Genomic DNA, 21,106 nt, shown 5'->3' with positions numbered 1-21,106 from the left:
GCATGGTGTATATGAACATGCAGACAACATGGCGGTATATTATCGTACCTATAGCGGTGCATAGTATGGATGGTGTATATAAACATGCAGACAACATGGCGGTATATTATCGTACCTATAGCGGTGCATAGTATGGATGGTGTATATGAACATGCAGACAACATGGCGGTATATTATCGTACCTATAGCGGTGCATAGTATGGATGGTGTATATGATCATGCAGACAATATGGCGGTATATTATTATACCTATAGTGGTGCATAGTATGGATGGTGTATATGAACATGCAGACAAGATGGCGGTATATTATCGTACCTATAGCGGTGCATAGTATGGATGGTGTATATGAACATGCAGACAACATGGCGGTATATTATCGTACCTATAGCGGTGCATAGTATGGATGGTGAATATGAACATGCAGACAACATGGCGGTATATTATCGTACCTATAGCGGTGCATAGTATGGATGGTGTATATGAACATGCAGACAACATGGCTGTATATTATTGTACCTATAGCGGTGCATAGTATGGATGGTGTATATAAACATGCAGACAACATGGCGGTATATTATCGTACCTATAGCGGTGCATAGTATGGATGGTGTATATGAACATGCAGACAACATGGCGGTATATTATCGTACCTATAGCGGTGCTTGGGATGGATGGTGTATATGAACATGCAGACAACATGGCGGTATATTATCGTACCTATAGTGGTGCATAGTATGGATGGTGTATATGAACATGCAGACAAGATGGCGGTATATTATCGTACCTATAGCGGTGCATAGTATGGATGGTGTATATGAACATGCAGACAACCTGGCGGTATATTATCGTACCTATAGCGGTGCATAGTATGGATGGTGTATATGAACATGCAGACAACATGGCGGTATATTATCGTACCTATAGTGGTGCATAGTATGGATGGTGTATATGAACATGCAGACAAGATGGCGGTATATTATCGTACCTATAGTGGTGCATAGTATGGATGGTGTATATAAACATGCAGACAACATGGTGGTATATTATCGTACCTATAGCGGTGCATAGTATGGATGGTGTATATGAACATGCAGACAACATGGCGGTATATTATCGTACCTATAGTGGTGCATAGTATGGATGGTGTATATGAACATGCAGACAACATGGCGGTATATTATCGTACCTATAGCGGTGCATAGTATGGATGGTGTAAATGAACATGCAGACAACATGGTGGTATATTATCGTACCTATAGCGGTGCATAGTATGGATGGTGTAAATGAACATGCAGACAACATGGTGGTATATTATCGTACCTATAGCGGTGCATAGTATGGATGGTGTATATGAACATGCAGACAACATGGTGGTATATTATCGTACCTATAGTGGTGCATAGTATGGATGGTGTAAATGAACATGCAGACAACATGGCGGTATATTATCGTACCTATAGTGGTGCATAGTATGGATGGTGTATATGAACATGCAGACAACATGGCAGTATATTATCGTACCTATAGCGGTGCGTGGTATGGATGGTGTATATGAACATGCAGACAACATGGCGGTATATTATCGTAGCTATAGCGGTGCATAGTATGGATGGTGTATATGAACATGCAGACAACATGGCGGTATATTATCGTACCTATAGCGGTGCATAGTATGGATGGTGTATATAAACATGCAGACAACATGGCGGTATATTATCGTACCTATAGCGGTGCATAGTATGGATGGTGTATATAAACATGCAGACAACATGGCGGTATATTATCGCACCTATAGCAGTGCATAGTATGGATGGTGTATATGAACATGCAGACAACATGGCGTTATATTATTATACCTATAGTGGTGCATAGTATGGATGATGTATATGAACATGCAGACAACATGGCGGTATATTATACCTATAGCGGTGCATAGTATGGATGGTGTATATGAACATGCAGACAACATGGCGGTATATTATTGTAGCTATAGCGGTGCATAGTATGGATGGTGTATATGAACATGCAGACAACATGGCGGTATATTATCGTACCTATAGCGGTGCATAGTATGGATGGTGTATATGAACATGCAGACAACATGGCGGTATATTATCGTACCTATAGTGGTGCATAGTATGGATGGTGTATATAAACATGCAGACAACATGGCAGTATATTATCGTACCTATAGCGGTGCATGGTATGGTATGGATGGTGTATATGAAGGTGCAGACAACATGGCGGTATATTATCGTACCTATAGCGGTGCATAGTATGGATGGTGTATATGAACATGCAGACAACATGGCGGTATATTATTATACCTATAGCGGTGCATGGTATGGATTGTGTATATGAACATGCAGACAACATGGCGGTATATTATCGTACCTATAGCGGTGCATAGTATGGATGGTGTATATGAACATGCAGACAACATGGCGGTATATTATCATACATATAGTGGTGCATAGTATGGATGGTGTATATAAACATGCAGAGAACATGGCGGTATATTATCGTACCTATAGCGGTGCATAGTATGGATGGTGTATATGAACATGCAGACAAGATGGCGGTATATTATCGTACCTATAGCGGTGCATGGTATGGATGGTGTATATAAACATGCAGAGAACATGGCGGTATATTATCGTACCTATAGCGGTGCATAGTATGGATGGTGTATATATACATGCAGACAAGATGGCGGTATATTATTATACCTATAGCGGTGCATAGTATGGATGGTGTATATAAACATGCAGACAACATGGCGGTATATTATCGTACCTATAGCGGTGCATGGTATGGATGGTGTATATGAACATGCAGACAACATGGCGGTATATTATCGTACCTATAGCGGTGCATAGTATGCATGGTGTATATGAACATGCAGACAACATGGCGGTATATTATCGTACCTATAGCGGTGCATAGTATGGATGGTGTATATAAACATGCAGACAACATGGCGGTATATTATCGTACCTATAGCGGTGCATAGTATGGATGGTGTATATGAACATGCAGACAACATGGCGGTATATTATCGTACCTATAGCGGTGCATAGTATGGGTGGTGTATATGAATATGCAGACAACATGGTGGTATATTATCGTACCTATAGCGGTGCATAGTATGCATGGTGTATATGAACATGCAGACAACATGGCGGTATATTATCGTACCTATAGCGGTGCATAGTATGCATGGTGTATATGAACATGCAGACAACATGGCGGTATATTATCGTACCTATAGCGGTGCATAGTATGGATGGTGTATATGAACATGCAGACAACATGGCGGTATATTATCGTACCTATAGTGGTGCATAGTATGGATGGTGTATATGAACATGCAGACAAGATGGCGGTATATTATCGTACCTATAGCGGTGCATAGTATGGATGGTGTATATGAACATGCAGACAACATGGCGGTATATTATCGTACCTATAGTGGTGCATAGTATGGATGGTGTATATGAACATGCAGACAACCTGGCGGTATATTATCGTACCTATAGCGGTGCATAGTATGGATGGTGTATATGAACATGCAGACAACCTGGCGGTATATTATCGTACCTATAGCGGTGCATAGTATGGATGGTGTATATGAACATGCAGACAACATGGCGGTATATTATCGTACCTATAGTGGTGCATAGTATGGATGGTGTATATGAACATGCAGACAAGATGGCGGTATATTATCGTACCTATAGCGGTGCATAGTATGGATGGTGTATATGAACATGCAGACAACCTGGCGGTATATTATCGTACCTATAGCGGTGCATAGTATGGATGGTGTATATGAACATGCAGACAACATGGCGGTATATTATCGTACCTATAGCGGTGCATAGTATGGATGGTGTATATGAACATGCAGACAACATGGCGGTATATTATCGTACCTATAGCGGTGCATAGTATGGATGGTGTATATAAACATGCAGACAACATGGCGGTATATTATCGTACCTATAGCGGTGCATAGTATGGATGGTGTATATGAACATGCAGACAACATGGCGGTATATTATCGTACCTATAGTGGTGCATAGTATGGATGGTGTATATGAACATGCAGACAAGATGGCGGTATATTATCGTACCTATAGCGGTGCATAGTATGGATGGTGTATATGAACATGCAGACAACATGGCGGTATATTATCGTACCTATAGTGGTGCATAGTATGGATGGTGTATATGAACATGCAGACAACCTGGCGGTATATTATCGTACCTATAGCGGTGCATAGTATGGATGGTGTATATGAACATGCAGACAACCTGGCGGTATATTATCGTACCTATAGCGGTGCATAGTATGGATGGTGTATATGAACATGCAGACAACATGGCGGTATATTATCGTACCTATAGTGGTGCATAGTATGGATGGTGTATATGAACATGCAGACAAGATGGCGGTATATTATCGTACCTATAGCGGTGCATAGTATGGATGGTGTATATGAACATGCAGACAACCTGGCGGTATATTATCGTACCTATAGCGGTGCATAGTATGGATGGTGTATATGAACATGCAGACAACATGGCGGTATATTATCGTACCTATAGCGGTGCATAGTATGGATGGTGTATATGAACATGCAGACAACATGGCGGTATATTATCGTACCTATAGCGGTGCATAGTATGGATGGTGTATATGAACATGCAGACAACATGGCGGTATATTATCGTACCTATAGCGGTGCACAGTATGGATGGTGTATATGAACATGCAGACAACATGGCGGTATATTATCGTACCTATAGCGGTGCATAGTATGGATGGTGTATATGAACATGCAGACAACATGGCGGTATATTATCGTACCTATAGCGGTGCATAGTATGGATGGTGTATATGAACATGCAGACAACATGGCGGTATATTATCGTACCTATAGTGGTGCATAGTATGGATGGTGTATATGAACATGCAGACAACATGGCGGTATATTATCGTACCTATAGCGGTGCATAGTATGGATGGTGTATATGAACATGCAGACAACATGGCGGTATATTATCGTACCTATAGCGGTGCATAGTATGGATGGTGTATATGAACATGCAGACAACATGGCGGTATATTATCGCACCTATAGCGGTGCATGGTATAGATGGTGTATATAAACATGCAGACAACATGGCGGTATATTATCGTACCTATAGCGGTGCATAGTATGGATGGTGTATATGAACATGCAGACAACATGGCGGTATATTATCGTACCTATAGCGGTGCATGGTATGGATGGTGTATATGAACATGCAGACAACATGGCGGTATATTATCGCACCTATAGCGGTGCATGGTATGGATGGTGTATATGAACATGCAGACAAGATGGCGGTATACTATCGTACCTATAGCGGTGCATAGTATGGATGGTGTATATAAACATGCAGACAACATGGCGGTATATTATCGTACCTATAGTGGTGCATAGTATGGATGGTGTATATGAACATGCAGACAACATGGCGGTATATTATCGTACCTATAGTGGTGCATAGTATGGATGGTGTATATGAACATGCAGACAACATGGCGGTATATTATCGTACCTATAGCGGTGCATAGTATGGTTGGTGTATATAAACATGCAGACAACATGGCGGTATATTATCGTACCTATAGCGGTGCATGGTATAGTATGGATGGTGTATATGAACATGCAGACAACATGGCGGTATATTATCGTACCTATAGCGGTGCATAGTATGGATGGTGTATATGAACATGCAGACAACATGGCGGTATATTATCGTACCTATAGCGGTGCATAGTATGCATGGTGTATATGAACATGCAGACAACATGGCGGTATTTTATCGTACCTATAGCGGTGCATGGTCCTGGCTGTGCAGGGATATGGACTGTTGCAGCTTCTCTACTGTGGCAGCACTGAGAGATAGGAGACAAATCGTCAGTGATGTGAATGGCTTCTAGAGACATAAGTGAAACATGACAGGACTCGGCTCTGCACAGATGCACAATATGATCTAGAGAGCAATTACAATGCCACCTTGGGCCATGTAGCCAGTGTCAGTCACTATCTTTGTCTTTCCTAGGCTTCTTCGTGCCGTCGTTGTATAGGTGCACTATAGGTGCATCAGTGACTGCCAGTCATACTGAGATAACACAGGAGGACATACAATACAAGAGGGCTGTATCCAGCACCAGATCGGAAGAAAATCATTGTAAAAACAACCATTTATTGAAAAGTTTTTAAAACTGACGCACTTCAGACTCTGCGCTCTTAATCCTAGTATGGCGTAGTTCTCCAGCGCTAGGTCGTGGTTACATAATGAAGGTATAGGATATGATGTAGACAGATCATTAGCTCTCTGAACTGAATATATATACATTTGTTTCTCCAATCAATTATTTATTTAGTTAATATCCATTAAATCAGTTCCACCATGCATGCCATCTGGTTGTCTGATCTTTAATGTGAGGAGCCATGAAGCCTCTATGTTTTCTACTACGTGATCCATCGCCTCCTCTCTTGGGTGGAGGAACTTTCTCAGCCGCATTAACCCCGAGGCTTCTGACATCACCATTGTGCTGATGTGGAGAGGCACCGGATACCCTATACCTTCATTATTTCCCCCCACCTAGCGCTGGAGAGCTAGAACATACTAGGAGAACACATGGTGTGAAGCGCGGCAGTCGTGCATGCCTCGGAGAAATGCTTTTTTTATTAGATGAATTCTTTGTAACATTTTTTTCAATAAATGGTTTTTACAATGATTTTCTTCGGCCCTGGTGTTGGGTGCACCCCTCTTGCAGCCATTTTGCCCTGCTGGGGGGAGTATGCACAATCAGCAGGGGAGCTGGATTAACCTCTTCTTTCCTCTCTAGGAGGACATACAATGTGGAGTCCATGGCTTCCCGCTCATCGGTACAAGCCGTGTCCGCTGCTCCACCAGATCCAGACCGCAGATAACATTCGCTCTATGGATCCAAGGCTGACCAGCCCAGATACTGAACCATTAATGGCAGCAATTCCCTGTATACAGACATATCTTAGGGAACTGCTATTCATGCAATTCCCCAGTATAAGGTGCACCACTATTAAACCAATACCACAGCACTTACTCTTCTCTTTTCCATGAACAGAGTTAAAAAATCACCTATTTCTGTTTTTCCCTCAAGGAAATTTTCGGCAAAATTGTCAGAGTCCTCTTCAGCTTGGTGGGCAGCGACCTTTAACCTGGCCTGTAGTGCGCTGAGACTGCAGCTCTGCGAGGGGGGAAGGAGCAGGACGTTACACCTCATCCCATATGGCACAGGGACTCACCTATTCTACTAGCGGCAGTAGGTTTCCCCAGCAAATGGGGCTCATTTACAGATCGTCCATTGCAGCCAATCATAATGCAGCTTTCATTCCTCAAACTGTTCCTAAAAAATGAAAGCCAAGCTCTGGTTGGCTGCTGTGAAAGCATCTGGTCATGTACCATTCACACGCTATAACCTCACAGTACTAATCATCAGGATTAAATACAAGTCTGGACAATTGGACCTATCGTCTGTCTAGTAGAAAAGATCAGCTGATATAAAAATGTGTATTATATGGAAAACTGGGCGAGATGATGCTGAAAACATTGCATAGGACTATAGTGGCAATCTGGGAACATGTAGCGACTAGTGATGAGCGAGCGTGCTCGTTTAACCCTTTAAACGAGCACACTCGGGTACTCGCTGAGTAGTTTTGTCGTGTTCAGCATTTCCGTTGCAGCCGGGGCGGCTGCATGTATCGCGGCTGTTACACAGCTGTGACACATGCAGGGATTGCCTGTTTGTTAGCCAGTCTCTGCATGTGTCACAGCTGTGTAACAGCCGCGATACATGCAGCTGCTGCGGCTGCAACCGATATGCACAGCACGCCGAAACTACTTGGCGAGTACCCGAGCGTGCTCGTTTAAAGGGTTAAGCGAGCACGCTCGCTCATCACTAGTAGCGACATCATACATATAGTAATATTTCAATATTCAGCCAATTCTTGCATGGCCCCCTTACAGTGTACGCCGTCCATATCCCCCCGCACTGTAAACGTTTCAGAACGTTCCCTTTGTTCTACTGAACAATAATGTAATTTGTGGCTTCAGCGGCTTTCTGCAGATTAGACGTCCAGTTTCCACAGGACACATAAAGGGCTTTTATTACCCTGTAACTTATCAAAGAGATCTACTGACAGCACAGTTCTGCAATTAAAGGGAATGTGTCATCAGAAAATGACCAGGACTTTATGTTAAAGGTAACCTGTCAGCTCCCCCGAGATCACAAACCGTCACCATGTATTTATTTCTCACTTTATACCCGTCCTAACAAACCCCTTTTAGTGGCTTTCTGATTTCTGCATTTGGCGAAAATCTATTTTATAATTGTGGCGGCAATTTGCTAATTAGAGGGTGACTAGTGGTGGGGCGCGTTGCAATGCCCCCACAAATATTCACCTACTTATTATCACGGCCGCAGTTATAAAAATGTTAGAAATCAGTAAGCCGCTATTAATGGGCTCTTTACACAGGGTACAAAAAGATGAATAAATCCATGGTGGCGCTTCGGGAGGCATGAGAAAGCTGACAGCTTCTCTTTACATGTTATTTTTAACTACTGAGTTTTTTTCGATTTTCCATAACACAATCTAGATAAAAAAAAAATGCAAACTGGCCATTAATCCTAATACTAGACTCAAACTTCTTATTCTGTTCACAAGGCTTTGCATCAGTCTCATGATCATCACAGACAGGATAATAATGAAAGGTAACAATCAATATAGAATAGAATCCACCATTCACAAGAGGTGATATCACTGTCCCGCAGGCGCCATCTTCTCTAGCCCCGTATCCGCCACATTACCTCGCTCAGCTCATGCTGTCTTTGCTGGTTTTCATTTGAGTCAGAAGCTCATACTGGAAGAGAAGAAAAACACAAGGAAATGAGGATGAATTCACGCGGGCCGCATTTGCTGCAGCTTTTACGGCCAGATCAGAGCAGGTTTATAAGGTAAGTGGATGAGACTTTACAAATCTCATCCGCAAACTGTAAAGATTGCCCATATAGAAAAATGAGAACGCCAAAGATGTTCCAAATCCCGGCATGTCATTGTGGGGTGAAAATACAGCAGATTATCAATGTGAATTTCACCAACTTCAATATAGCAAGGGTGAGATCGTCAGAATTCCTTAGCACAATCCACAAATGAACCAAACCTGCCGTAAAGACTGCGCCTGCCATGTCAGCCCCATCTACAGTGGCTTACCTTATCTAATAATGCTTGTCGCTTTGACTCCAGAATTGGCTCAATTTGAAGATTATTTTCTGGATTAAAAAAATTAAAAAAAATTCTATATTAATATACACATACAGAGGATGAAATAAGTATTGAACATGTCACCAATTGTCTAAGTAAATATATTACTAAAGGTGCTATTGACATGAAATTCTCACCAGATGTCGGTAACAACCCATCCAGTCCACACAGGCAAAGAAATCAAATCATAGATGTCCATGAATTATGTGTAATAATGAGAAATGACACAAGAAAAAGGTACTGAACACATGAAGAGAGAGAGAGGCAAAAAGCCATGGAAAGTCATGACACCAGCTGAAATCTATCAGTAATTAGAAACCCATCCTGCCACTTAGTGAAAAATAATATTAGGTGGTTCAACTGATGGCCTATAAAAAGGTGTCTCGCTAGCAAGATGCCACACAAGAAACATCTCATGATGGGTAAAACCAGTGAGCGGTCTCAAGACCTCCGCAACTTAATTGTTGCAAAACATACTGACGGTATTCTTTACAGAAGAATTTCTAAATTACTGAAGGCTCCAGTGAGCACTGCTGGGGCCATAATCCAGAAATGTAAAGAACATAATTTCATAATAAACCGGCCACGACCAGGTGCTCCCCGCAAGATTTCAAACAGAGGAGTGAAATTAATAATCAAAAGAGTTGTCCATGACCAAGGACCACCTGTGGAGAGTTACAGAAAGACCAGGAATCAGCAATTGTTTCAAAGAAAACTATAAGTGATGCACTCAACCTCCATGGTCTGTATACACGCTTAGCACGCAAGACTCCATTGCTGAACAAAAAGCATGTTGACGCGTGTTTAATGTTTGCTCAACAATATTTAGACAAGCCTGTGAAATACTGGGAGAATATAGTCTGGTCAGATGAGACCAAAATTGAACTCTTTGGATGTCATAATACACACCATGTTTGGAGGCCAAAAAACACTGCATATCACCCCCAAAACACCATACTAACAGTGAAGTTTGGAGGTGGGAACATCATGGTGTTGGGCTGTTTTTCAGCATACGGCAATCTTCATATTAATGAAGGAAGGAGGAATGGATAAATGTACGAGCCATTCTTGATAAAAATCGGCTGCAATCTACCAGGATGATGATGAAACAAGGGTGGACATTTCAGCAAGACAATGATCCCAAACACACAGCCAAGGAAACGCTCAATTGTTTTCAGAGAGAGATAATTAAAGCTGCTAAAATGGCCCACCCAATCACCTGACCTGAATCCAACAGAATATTTATAGAAGGAACTGAAGCTCAGAGTTCATAGAAGGAGCCCAAGGAATCTTCAGGATTTGTAGCGTGTTTGTGTGGAAGAATGGGACATAATCACACCTGAGCAATGCATGCGACTAGTTTCTCCATACAGGATGAATCTTGAAGCTGTCATCACCAACAAAGGCTTGTGTACGAAGTATTAAATACATTTCAGTAAGCATAGTCAATACTTTTTCCCCGTGTAATTTCTCATTATTACACATAACTTAATTTATGGACATCTATTGTTTGATTTCTTTGCCTATGTGGATTGGATGGTCTGTTACTGATATCTGGGGAGAATTTCATGCCTATAGCACCTTTAGTAACATAGTTACTTAGAAAATTGGTGAAGTGTGAGTATTTCACCCGCTGTGTATATCCAGTGGGGAAAATAAGTATTTGATACACTGCCGATTTTGCAAGTTTTCCCACCTACAAAGAATGGAGAGGTCTGTATTTTTTTTTTATCGTAGGTATACTTCAACTGTGAGAGACAGAAGAAGAATCCAGAAAATCACATTGTATGATTTTTACATAATTAATTAGCATTTTATTGATTGAAATACACATAGAAAAACAGAACGTAATATTTGGTACAGAAACCTTTGTTTGCAATTACAGAGGTCAGAAGTTTCCTGTAGTTCTTGACCAAGTTTGCACACACCGCAGCAGGGACTTTGGCCCACTCCTCCATACAGATCTTCTCCAGATCATTCAGGTTTCGGGGCTGTCGCTGGGCAACATTGGAGTTTCAGCTCCCTCTAAAGATTTTCTACTGGGTTCAGGTCTGGAGACTGGTTAGGCTACTCCAGGACCTTGAAATGCTTCTAACAGAGACACTCCTTAGTTTCCTTGGCTATGTGTTTCGGGTCATTGTCATGGTGGAAGACCCAGGCACGTCCCATCTTCAATGCTCTTACTGAGGGATAGAAGTTGTTGGACAAAATCTCGCGATACATGACCCCATCCATCCTCCCTTCAATATGGTGCAGTCATCCTGTCCCCTTTGCAGAAAAGCACCCCCAAAGTATGACATTTTCCCCACCATGCTTCACGGTTGGGACAGTGTTCTTGGGGTTGTACTCATCCTCCTTCTTTCTCACGGCGAGTGGAGTTGATACCAAAAAGTTCTATTTTGGTCTCATCTGACCACAAGACCTTCTCCCATGCCAGATGGTCATTGGCAAACTTCAAATGGGCCTGGACATGTGCTGTTGTTTGAGACTGTGGTCCCAACTCTCTTCAGGTTATTGACCAGGTCTTCCTGTGTAGTGATGGGCTGATTCCTGACCTTTCTCAGAGTCATGCTTACCCCACAAGGCGAGATCTTGCATGGAGCCTTACACCGAGGAGAATTGACAGTCATCTTGTGTTTCTTCCATTTTCTAATAATTGTGCCAACAGTTGTTGACTTCTCACCAAGCTCCTTGTCTACTGCCTTGTAGCCCATGCCAGCCTTGTGCAGGTCTACAATTTTGTCCCTGGTGTCCTTAGACAGCTCTTTGATCTTGGCCATGGTGGAGAGGTTGGAGTGTGATTGATTGAGCATGTGGACAGGTGTCTTTTATACAGGTTTATATGGTGCAATTAATAAAAGGTAATGAGTGCAGAGTAGGAGGGCTTCTTAAAGAAACACTAACAGGTCTGTAAGAGCCAGAATTCTTGCTGGTTGGTAGGAAATCAAATACTAATTCCATGCAATAAAATGCAATTTAATGATTTGAAAATCAAACAATGTGGTTTTCTGGTTTTTATTTTTAGATTCTGTATCTCACAGTTGAAGTGGATATACGATAAAAATTACAGACCTCTCCATTCTATGTAGGTGGGAAAACTTGCAAAATCGGCAGTGTATCAAATACTATTTTTACCACCATGTATATGTATGTGTGTGTATATACACTACCCACAAAAAGTTAGGAATATTTGGCTTTTGGGTGAAATTTCAGGATGAACCTAAAATGCCCTCTAACCTTTTCAGGTGAACTTAATGTGACCTTCTCTAAACTTTTGAATGCACATGTCCAACTGTTCAGTGTTTCAGTACTTTTTGCACAACTTGCTGTTCTCTAACAAGGAGCTTAATGGCAAAATTCACATCAGGTGTTTGATCCATGTATCGCCCAATAAAATTTGGGGTTCAATTAGAATTGGTATTAAACAGCCCCTACTACTTGAATAACAACATTAATCCTGTCATTGTCCCTCTGCATTCACAACACAGGCCTAATTTCATCTTCATGGATCACAAGGCTCCAGCTCATTGAGGTTGCATCATTAGGGAATGGCTGCTGGAGACAGGGGAACCTCAAATGGAGTGGCCTGCATTTTCTCCAGACCTGAATCCCATAGAAAACCTATGGGATCAGCTGAGTCGCTGTGTAGAGGCTCGTAACTCTGTACCCCAGAACCTCAATGACCTGAGAACCGCCCTTTCCAGGGCTGTGGTGTCAGTAAGCCAAACTTCCGACTCCCGACTCTAACTCCACAGCCCTGGTCACTACTGAGCGTGTACATAAAGTGCAGCACAGATTCATCTGAACTAAAAGCCGAGATCCTTAGATCAGGAACAGAACAGACATTTATAGGACATTTCAGAACTTTCACAAATTCTTATGGAAACATTCACAGCACATCCTGTATTGTACTGCTGTACCCAATTTATTATATATTTTAGGAGTCGGAGTGGGTCCATTTTATACCGACTCCACCAAAATAGACACCGACTCAGACTCCACAGCCCTGCACCCTCCAAGAAGAGTGGGACGCCATGCCTCAGCAGACAATAACTCCACTTGTGAACAGCAGGAGAATTCATTGTCGAGCTGTAATTGATGCTGCTCAAGGCCACATGACAACTTATTGAGACATTGACATTTTTTGTTGGGGTATACCCACCACTGTTGTTGGCATTTGTTTCAATAAATGGTTTGAGATGAGGAAATCACCGTTACATGCTTCTACTTAAACGCCCTACTTGTATTATAATATATTACTGTAGAGGGAACTTTTTACATTTTCCATACATTTCACCAGAAAGCCACATATCCCTAACTTTTTGTGGTCAGTGTAGATATACAGGTGCTTCTCACAAAATTAGAATATCATCAAAAAGTTAATTTATTTCAGTTCTTCAATACAAAAAGTGAAACTCATATATTATATAGAGTCATTACAAACACAGTGATCTATTTCAAGTGTTTATTTCTGTTAATGTTGATGATTATGGCTTACAGCCAATGAAAACACAAAAGTCTTTATCTCAGTAAATTAGAATATTTTATAACAGCTTAAAAAATGATTTTAAAATCTGAAATGTTGGCCTACTGAAATGTATGTTCAGTAAATGCACTCAATACTTGGTCAGGGCTCCTTTTGCATCAATTACTGCATCAATGCGGCGTGGCATGGAGGCGATCAGCTTGTGGCACTGCTGAGGTGTTATGGAAGCCCAGGTGGCTTTGATAGCAGCCTTCTGCTCGTCTGCATTGTTGGGTCTGGTGTCTCTCATCTTCCTCTTGACAATACCCCATAGATTCTCTATGAGGTTATGGTCAGGCGATTTTGCTGGCCAATCAAGCACAGTGATACTGTTGTTTTTAAACCAGGTATTGGTACTTTTGGCAGTGTGGACAGGTGCCAAGTCTTGCTGGAGAATGACATTTCCATCTCCAAAAAGCTTGTTGTCAGAGGGAAGCATGAAGTGCTCTAAAATTTCCTGGTAGACGGCTGCGCTGACTTTGGTCTTGATAAAACACAGTGGACCTACACCAGCAGATGACATGGCCCCCCAAACCATCACTGATTGTGGAAACTTCACACTAGACCTCCAGCAGCTTGGATTATGTGCCTCTGCACTCTTCCTCCAGACTCTGGGACCTTGATTCCCAAATTAAAATTGGAACTTTGGGACCTTGTGGAGTGTGTCAATGACTGCCTTCTGGACATCTGTCAAGTCAGCAGTCTTCCCCATGACTGTGGAGCCTACTGAAACAGATTAAGGGGCCTTTTTAAACACGTAGGAAGCCTTTGCAGGTGTTTTTTTCTTAATTATTCTAATTTACTGAGACAATGACTGTTGTGTTTTCATTGGCTGTAAGTCATAATCATCAACATTAGCAGAAACAACCACATGAAATAGATCACTCTGTTTGTAATGACTCTATATAATATATGAGTTTCACTTTTTGTATTGAAGAACTGAAATTAATTAACTTTTTGATGATATTCTAATTTTATGAGACACACATATATATATATATATATATATATATATATATATATATATATATATACAGTACAGACCAAAAGTTTGGACACACCTTCTCATTTAAAGATTTTTCTGTATTTTCATGACTTTGAAAATTGTACATTCACACTGAAGGCATCAAACTATGAATTAACACATGTGGAATTATATACTTACCAAAAAAGTGTGAAACAACTGAAAATATGTCTTATATTCTAGGTTCTTCAAAGTAGCCACCTTTTGCTTTGATGACTGCTTTGCACACTCTTGGCATTCTCTTGATGAGCTTCAAGAGGTAGTCACCGGAAATGGTCTTCCAACAATCCTGAAGGAGTTCCCAGAGATGCTTAGCACTTGTTGGCCCTTTTGCCTTCACTCTGTGGTCCAGCTCACCCCAAACCATCTCGATTGGGTTCAGGTCTGGTGACTGTGGAGGCCAGGTCATCTGGCGTAGCACCCCATCACTCGCCTTCTTGGTCAAATAGCCCTTACACAGCCTGGAGGTTTGTTTGGGGTCATTGTCCTGTTGAAAAATAAATGATGGTCCAACTAAACGCAAACCGGATGGAGTAGCATGCCGCTGCCAGATGCTGTGGTAGCCATGCTGGTTCAGTATGCCTTCAATTTTGAATAAATCCCCAACAGTGTCACCAGCAAAGCACCCCCACACCATCACACCTCCTCCTCCATGCTTCACGGTGGGAACCAGGCATGTAGAGTCCATCCGTTCACCTTTTCTGCGTCGCACATAGACGAATGCCAAGAGTGTGCAAAGCAGTCATCAAAGCAAAAGGTGGCTACTTTGAAGAACCTAGAATATAAGACATATTTTCAGTTGTTTCACACTTTTTTGTTAAGTATATAATTCCACATGTGTTAATTCATAGTTTTGATGCCTTCAGTGTGAATGTACAATTTTCATAGTCATGAAAATACATAAAAAGTCTTTAAATGAGAAGGTGTGTCCAAACTTTTGGTCTGTACTGTATATATATCTATCTATCTATATTTTTTTTCCCAAGAACCAGAAAAACTCTTCATTCCTCAAAACCGTATTCAACTACCATCCACCAAATCGTACTTGCCAGCTCCTCGATATTTTTCACTAGCTCCTCTTTATCAGATATAATCTGTTTTAGTTGTGGAAGATTTACAAACTGCTCCAGAAGAACATCCTCTTGCTCCATCATATCGGTGAGCTGTGACACGCTGAAGTAGAAAAAAAGAGAAACGTGCGTCCAAGACTTTCATGGAAATGTTACAACAGGGTACAGAGAAGCCAGTGTGCAGAATAAGCCCCCACAGACTTATCTATAGGGGTGGCCCTGGGGAATACTAGGATGGATGTCATTTTATCATTGGAACTAATATAGAATTCAGAATTTTTTTTTTGACAAATAAAAATTAAACTTCTTTTTATTTTTATTTTAGTTGTAAAAATACAAACCTCAAATCTGACAGCTCAGGAAACGTTTCAGGGAGATCAGGCATCTTATATGTAAAGCCGTTCACACCCACCTAAGAAATATATACAGGTACTGGTGAGAGACTACAGAAACAGAAATGTTCGGTGCCTAGGTTACCGGCCACTGCTGCTGTCTATCAGTGGTGGCCAGTCTCCTAGGCAAGGAAAGCAGTTTGCTATACAGCTTGCAAGTGCAGCTCTGAAGTTGGCCGGATCCCTGGATTCAGTACCTCTGTGCTCCTCCGACGCTGCAAAGTCAAAGCGGTCTCTGCCGACAGCAAAGGAAAGTGCATAGTTCAGACCAGCGGCGCGACCATGCCGCTGGTTGAAACTGTCCATCTTCAGGAGAGCACTGCCCCCAGCAAGGAGGTAGCCAGCAAGACAGAGGAGCAGTGTGCTCCTGATGAAACAAGATTAGACAAGCTCTTAAAGGGGTTTTCTGATCCGACATGACACTGACTGCAGACTTGTGAATTCTCACATAGTGTGCACTGCTGTCTGCAAGTACGCGCTATGCATACTCCCAGCCAGAATCCAACTACAGTTCAAGGCCTCGCACAATACACTTGCATTGAGCGCGCTGGAAACAGTGTAGCCAGATTGTGGCCGGAAGTACGCATATTGTATACTTGTGGCCACCTGACCGCCTTTCCCGGTGTGGACACCACAGAATCCTCACTGTGTGCAGTGTGCTCTACGTGAGGATTCACAAGTCTGCAGTCATACACAGTGACTGCAGACTTGTCGTTTTAGACCAGACAACCCCTTTACAGAAACATCTTCCCTGCCCACCTATTAAAGTTGAATTGACATTTTTTGGCTTTTTCTGATCACGGCTGCGCACTTACTTCAGACGGGGGGACAGGCACCGGCAGATCTGTAATTAGGCCGTATGCGGGGGCGGCAGTTTTGGCAGAGTTGTATGTGGAAGGAACAGGTTCAGATACTGGCACTGATCTATTGTTATCTTGTGTAGGGAAAGGTGGAAACAAAGAAAAGCCAGAAAGAGGGTGCGGAGGTCTCCCTGCGGGATTGCTGTACAGGCGGAAAGACAAGAAAGGGTTTCCCTCATTAGATTAGTATTCTCCCAAGCACCATCGTAATGAAATAGGACATACAATATCTGTAGGTAGATGCTGTGTCGCCAACATGCCAGCAGATAGATCAGCCTATTATGTGCTGTAATTCTGCAGCTCTGAACATACTGTGTACGGACAGATACACACTATTAACACACAGTTACCCTGCAATCCTATTAGTATACCAGAGATGTTAATCTGCAGAAAAGGTTACTGACAGGCTTCATGAGGACACAATGTAGCCCGTACTCCACATGGGCTGCCAGATGATCACCTCTCCTCTACTGCTAGTGTAGCCGCCATGCAAGGTGCACAATGGGAGAGAACTGTCCGGGCCCTGCTTACCGGCAGCAGCAACATACAGCACATCCACGGACAGAAAATGTACAAGAGAAGTAAGAGGAGCCGCCTGGATGGTATATAGCACACTGTAATGCTGGGTTTAGTCATTATACCCATTCTGCCCATCAGCAGCATCATATCCATAGGCAGTCACTTCTGGAGATGTTTAGACAGGCGAGCCGCACTTCTGTCCGCACAGAATGATGGTTAATATGATAGAATCTCAGCAGCACACGATCTGATCACACAGGGCGATGATGTGCTGCCAATAACGCTACAGCTTAAGCAGTCTTGAAAATGACCGCCCCATCGCACCAGCTTTGTGCTCCAAGTCTCTTCTATTCACCGCCACATATTTCTGATAAATTTACATCACTGTGACTCCAACTTGTCACTACAACTGAAGACTTCTTTGGTCTCTGAAGTGTAAATGATTGTGAACACACCGCCATTTCCACAGCTCCCATAGCGTTGGCCTATGTTCACATGTGCAGTAATCATCAGGTAGGATGGATCCAGCAGCGATCCATTCACACACAAAAAAAAAAAATTGACACAACTTTTTTGTCCACCTGAAAAGAAACTAATTTCAACTCGGTCCATTTTCTTAACACTGACGTCTATGGAAAACGGATCCGTTTATTAGCCATCTGTTTTCTTCCTTTTGAAACTGATCCAGTAAATAGAACAATTAACCTTTTGCCAAATGAAAAAAAAAATGGATGGCTAATTAACAAATCAGTTTTCCATAGGGTTCAATGTTACAAAATGGATCAAATTGAAATAAGTTTTTTTTTTTTGCCACATAAAAAAAAGTTGGGCCTGCACAACTGTTCTGTTATCAGATTGCTGCTGGATACGGACTATGTTCACACATCCAGTAATCATGTTAGAACGTTCTAATGGATGATTACTGACGTGTGAACATAGTCTCATGTGCAGCGGCATCATGCAGAGTTTCCCCGACACACCGTGTCTGCAAATTGAGAATCTGGTTTGGCTTTTATCCTAAGTCATATGGCAAGGCTCGTTAAAGGGTCGATATTGACTTTTAGGATTACTTCCAAAAGGTGGCGCTAAAGTTCTAATCCTCTTCCTCTCTGAAGAGACAATTTGCATATTTAATTGCCCAGAGGAGCATGCACGGCTTATACGTCTCCTCACTCTGACATGCCAGGCTTGGCTTGGCATTCTCCACAAGGAGAAACGCTAGCCCTTAGACCCCAACCACTCGGTACAAAACTCTCATCATTGGTGTACAGTGGGTATTCCCATCAAACAATATGGAAAGGAGGGGACCCATAATTTGTAAAGTCTGAATTTTGATAATGTTAAAAGTCTAAAGGAGAGAAAAAGAAATGTTCAGGTACAAGTTAAGGTACAACTCTACAAAGAAACCTGCAGTCAAAATTAGAACTTACTGTCATTTGCTACATGGAACCACAAATTCAGCCGCAATGTGAGGGTAAACAATCGTTCAGATGACCAGAAATAAGTGCTAAAAGCGGATGTGCCATCTTATCAAGTAGAAGTGCACCGCTCCCCAGCCTCCTCGCTTCCCGATTTATGGGGAGCAGTGCGCTCCTGCTTGATTGACAGCTTGGTGCAGCGGCATGTGTTGTGCGGCTTGTCCGAACTATGCGCTCTCTGGTGCTGCAAGCAGAGATCATTTTGCCTTTGCAGCATCTGGGAAGCAGCGGCACTGAAGCCGGCAGTGCGCTCCAGCCATCCAGCCAGCTTCGGGCAGTGCTTACAAGCTCTACTGGGAAGGACTTGTATTTTGCCACCGCAGAAGCAGAAAAGAATAAAATTAAATATACTTCCATTGTTGAGAATGGAAAGGATTTTTAATAACAAGTAAATTACTAAATTGCTTGATTTTACAAGAATTTTGCAATTTCACCACTTTAAGAATATTGGAATAACCCTTTAAACTTAGATGATATTCCACCATAACAATGGAAGGATCTGAGATCTCAGGACAATATAATTACTTACTAGGGGAAAAAGCCAAAGGTTGGGGCCAGGGTTGGAGGGCTTTTCCAAAACTCTTCTAGTAAATTCTGGACTATTTTCCCAAGATCTGAGTGCATAGTAAACTAAAAAAGGAGAAAATTGTTAAGATGTTAACAGCTGTAAACTCTCATCAGAAAGAATCATGTGGCTAATGCCATAATAACACCTAACATGATCAGAGATTCCTGGCGTAACACTGTGTTCCAAATTATTATGCAAATAATATTTTCTCAGATTTTCCCAAATTACCTATATGAATTGCAGTCATTGTAATTTTCCAGTCAAATAACTATTAGAGTACAATTGAAAGGTTTTTGTACAAACTGCCTATGATAACAGTATATTTTTTAAAAAATAAAAAACTCAAACTGCACTCAAAATGCATGTTCCAAATTATTATGCACAGCAGAGTTTTCAACCTTTTCATTTTAATAAAGAACAAAAAAATGGTCATTTTTGAAATTATAAGCATTAGCAGGTTATTACAAACTGAAATCAAACAGTTTTCAACTCAAAACTTTATTCTAGGTGATGTTACATTTGCACATAGGACCGCTTGTTCGAAAGGAGCTTCTGAACTCTCTCGTCCATTGAATTTGTCAGGTTTTGGATGGTTTCTGCTTCAATTGTTTTGCATGAGGACAGAATACCCTCCCAGAGCTGTTGCTTAGATGTGAACTGCCTCCCGCCACCATTGACACTCCTTTTGATGATGCTCCAGAGGTTCTCAATGGGGTTGAGGTCAGGGGAGCATGGGGGCCACACCATATGTTTGTCCCCTTTTATGTCCATAGCAGCCAGAGATGCAGATGTGTTATGTGCAGCATGAGAAGGGGCATTATTGTTCTGTTCATGATTGCAGTTTGTGAGCTCCGATCTCCTTCTATGGGTGAATTTCTTTGGGGTCTTGAATCCTCTGGCTGGTTAAAACACGTGAAAACAATCCTAGATGCTGGTATCTTCATTGCAAAGGTAAGATGTGTTGTATCTGTTCATATTCTACTGCTGCTTGTCTGATTTGTACTATTCTAGGCACGGACTGTACAAAAATGATCCTTTTAGTGCTGAGAATAAACGAGATTTGTAATTATATAAATGTGTAATATTTTACATTTAATTTGCACATTTAGGCCGTGTCAGAAGAGGGCGCCAGCGTGCTCGTTCATTGTTCTGATGGATGGGACCGCACCGCTCAGGTCTGCTCTGTATCCAGTCTGTTACTTGACCCCTATTACCGAACCATCAGAGGATTTATGGTAAGAGGTTTTATTTCATATACTCTATGTACTGGTGGAGATTTACGGAGTTGATATTTTTTGCATAGT

The 21,106-nt window shown here is 41.9% G+C and overlaps 1 pseudogene; it reads right to left on the bottom strand.

Annotated features, from left to right (window-relative positions):
• Positions 1-5,884: 5,884 nt before the first annotated feature.
• On the bottom strand, positions 5,885-19,954 carry LOC141191604 (vacuolar protein sorting-associated protein 37A-like; annotated as a pseudogene).
• Positions 19,955-21,106: the final 1,152 nt, after the last annotated feature.

Source organism: Phyllobates terribilis, unplaced genomic scaffold (genome assembly GCF_046119375.1).
Source record: "Phyllobates terribilis strain yellow unplaced genomic scaffold, ASM4611937v1 Scaffold_47__1_contigs__length_9908305, whole genome shotgun sequence".
NCBI classification, from domain to species: domain Eukaryota; kingdom Metazoa; phylum Chordata; class Amphibia; order Anura; family Dendrobatidae; genus Phyllobates; species Phyllobates terribilis.
This window is presented reverse-complemented; position numbering and strand designations above follow the sequence as displayed.